The sequence below is a fragment of the Eleutherodactylus coqui genome, chromosome 1 (genome assembly GCF_035609145.1).
Source record: "Eleutherodactylus coqui strain aEleCoq1 chromosome 1, aEleCoq1.hap1, whole genome shotgun sequence".
In the NCBI taxonomy this organism is placed as follows: Eukaryota; Metazoa; Chordata; class Amphibia; order Anura; family Eleutherodactylidae; genus Eleutherodactylus; species Eleutherodactylus coqui.
In genome coordinates this window covers 92,122,456-92,124,955 of record NC_089837.1, presented here as the reverse complement: position 1 = coordinate 92,124,955, position 2,500 = coordinate 92,122,456, and the positions used below count along the sequence as shown (strand labels likewise).

Genomic DNA, 2,500 nt, shown 5'->3' with positions numbered 1-2,500 from the left:
TGTGCTTGTTTCTTTGGTTTGCACGTTTCTCCTCTTTGAAAAAGAAGCAAACAAGTGCATGCGTGGGATTTGGTAAAACCAAAGAGGAGGCCATGTTTCTGCCCGCTTTCGAAACGGGGACCTTTCGCGTGTAAGGCGAACGTGATAACCACTACACTACAGAAACTGATGGAAGAGCCCCTTGGACTACTTTTGGGAGTCAACGAAGCCCACACTGAGAGGGTGGAAAACAGGGCCTTTCTCGGGGCAAGAAAACCAACCGGCAGGTGCCGTGTTTCTGCCCGGTTTCGAACCGGGGACCTTTCGCGTGTGAGGCGAACGTGATAACCACTACACTACAGAAACTCAGACGAGAGCGGCTCGTCGACTGATGCGGGATCTGCATCGATGCCACTAATGGAGCCAACGGGAAGAGCTATGGCCCAGTGCCTAAAAAAACGAGACCGACGGCCATGTTTCTGCCCGGTTTCGAACCGGGGACCTTTCGCGTGTTAGGCGAACGTGATAACCACTACACTACAGAAACGCTGCGGAAGCCGTCACGGCATTTTTCAAAGCAAACGAAAACAGGCTGATCATACTCTGCGGGGTTCGCTTTAAGTAGGCTACCTCTCGCATGCAAAGCGAGCGCTCTACCATGTGAGCTAATCCCCCAACACGGTGGGGTGTGCTTGTTTCTTTGGTTTGCACGTTTCTCCTCTTTGAAAAAGAAGCAAACAAGTGCATGCGTGGGATTTGGTAAAACCAAAGAGGAGGCCATGTTTCTGCCCGCTTTCGAAACGGGGACCTTTCGCGTGTAAGGCGAACGTGATAACCACTACACTACAGAAACTGATGGAAGAGCCCCTTGGACTACTTTTGGGAGTCAACGAAGCCCACACTGAGAGGGTGGAAAACAGGGCCTTTCTCGGGGCAAGAAAACCAACCGGCAGGTGCCGTGTTTCTGCCCGGTTTCGAACCGGGGACCTTTCGCGTGTGAGGCGAACGTGATAACCACTACACTACAGAAACTCAGACGAGAGCGGCTCGTCGACTGATGCGGGATCTGCATCGATGCCACTAATGGAGCCAACGGGAAGAGCTATGGCCCAGTGCCTAAAAAAACGAGACCGACGGCCATGTTTCTGCCCGGTTTCGAACCGGGGACCTTTCGCGTGTTAGGCGAACGTGATAACCACTACACTACAGAAACGCTGCGGAAGCCGTCACGGCATTTTTCAAAGCAAACGAAAACAGGCTGATCATACTCTGCGGGGTTCGCTTTAAGTAGGCTTTTTTCCCGTTTGTTTCTCTTTCGTTTCTCTTTCCTCCTTTCGCTTCCCAAGGTCCTTTGAGAAAAATGCTATTGACCCGATGGCGCTTTTGGTTCGAGCAGACTGGCTGGCAAGTCACTGTGGCGCAATCGGTTAGCGCGTTCGGCTGTTAACCAAAAGGTTGGTGGTTCAAGCCCACCCAGTGACGAAGCTCTCTTTTGTTTCTTTGGCACGTGGATCCCAAGGTGCCTGGGTGACTCATAACTATGGACGTTTTTCCGGGAAACACCCATTTGACAAAAAAAAGACAGAAGGCACCTTGCAAGGCAGGCTGTCCAGCTACAGGAAAAGGGAGACGTGGGCTCGCTTGAAGCGTTCACGATGGTGGTATAGCGAGCAGTCAATGTCTCTTGAAATTATGTAGCCTGCTGAGCTGAAAAGACAAACTATGCCTCCGGGTTCAACCCTGTGGAGGATGCGGGCATCAATCCCGCTACCTCTCGCATGCAAAGCGAGCGCTCTACCATGTGAGCTAATCCCCCGACACGGTGGGGTGTGCTTGTTTCTTTGGTTTGCACGTTTCTCCTCTTTGAAAAAGAAGCAAACAAGTGCATGCGTGGGATTTGGTAAAACCAAAGAGGAGGCCATGTTTCTGCCCGCTTTCGAAACGGGGACCTTTCGCGTGTAAGGCGAACGTGATAACCACTACACTACAGAAACTGATGGAAGAGCCCCTTGGACTACTTTTGGGATTCAACGAAGCCCACACTGAGAGGGTGGAAAACAGGGCCTTTCTCGGGGCAAGAAAACCAACCGGCAGGTGCCGTGTTTCTGCCCGGTTTCGAACCGGGGACCTTTCGCGTGTGAGGCGAACGTGATAACCACTACACTACAGAAACTCAGACGAGAGCGGCTCGTCGACTGATGCGGGATCTGCATCGATGCCACTAATGGAGCCAACGGGAAGAGCTATGGCCCAGTGCCTAAAAAAACGAGACCGACGGCCATGTTTCTGCCCGGTTTCGAACCGGGGACCTTTCGCGTGTTAGGCGAACGTGATAACCACTACACTACAGAAACGCTGCGGAAGCCGTCACGGCATTTTTCAAAGCAAACGAAAACAGGCTGATCATACTCTGCGGGGTTCGCTATAAGTAGGCTACCTCTCGCATGCAAAGCGAGCGCTCTACCATGTGAGCTAATCCCCCAACACGGTGGGGTGTGCTTGTTTCTTTGGTTTGCACGTT

At 52.2% G+C, this 2,500-nt stretch overlaps 9 non-coding genes across 9 annotated transcripts; all 9 read right to left on the bottom strand.

The window, feature by feature from the left end:
* Positions 1-93: 93 nt before the first annotated feature.
* On the bottom strand, positions 94-166 carry TRNAV-UAC (transfer RNA valine (anticodon UAC)). Its single transcript has one exon. It is a non-coding gene; the product is annotated as a tRNA-Val (tRNA).
* A 106-nt stretch (positions 167-272) lies between these two features.
* Positions 273-345, bottom strand: TRNAV-CAC (transfer RNA valine (anticodon CAC)). The gene has a single exon. It is a non-coding gene; the product is annotated as a tRNA-Val (tRNA).
* A 108-nt stretch (positions 346-453) lies between these two features.
* Positions 454-526, bottom strand: TRNAV-AAC (transfer RNA valine (anticodon AAC)). The gene has a single exon. It is a non-coding gene; the product is annotated as a tRNA-Val (tRNA).
* Positions 527-759: 233 nt separating this feature from the next.
* Positions 760-832, bottom strand: TRNAV-UAC (transfer RNA valine (anticodon UAC)). The gene has a single exon. It is a non-coding gene; the product is annotated as a tRNA-Val (tRNA).
* A 106-nt stretch (positions 833-938) lies between these two features.
* TRNAV-CAC (transfer RNA valine (anticodon CAC)) lies at positions 939-1,011 on the bottom strand. The gene has a single exon. It is a non-coding gene; the product is annotated as a tRNA-Val (tRNA).
* Positions 1,012-1,119: 108 nt separating this feature from the next.
* On the bottom strand, positions 1,120-1,192 carry TRNAV-AAC (transfer RNA valine (anticodon AAC)). Its single transcript has one exon. It is a non-coding gene; the product is annotated as a tRNA-Val (tRNA).
* A 708-nt stretch (positions 1,193-1,900) lies between these two features.
* TRNAV-UAC (transfer RNA valine (anticodon UAC)) lies at positions 1,901-1,973 on the bottom strand. Its single transcript has one exon. It is a non-coding gene; the product is annotated as a tRNA-Val (tRNA).
* Positions 1,974-2,079: 106 nt separating this feature from the next.
* On the bottom strand, positions 2,080-2,152 carry TRNAV-CAC (transfer RNA valine (anticodon CAC)). Its single transcript has one exon. It is a non-coding gene; the product is annotated as a tRNA-Val (tRNA).
* Positions 2,153-2,260: 108 nt separating this feature from the next.
* On the bottom strand, positions 2,261-2,333 carry TRNAV-AAC (transfer RNA valine (anticodon AAC)). The gene has a single exon. It is a non-coding gene; the product is annotated as a tRNA-Val (tRNA).
* Positions 2,334-2,500: the final 167 nt, after the last annotated feature.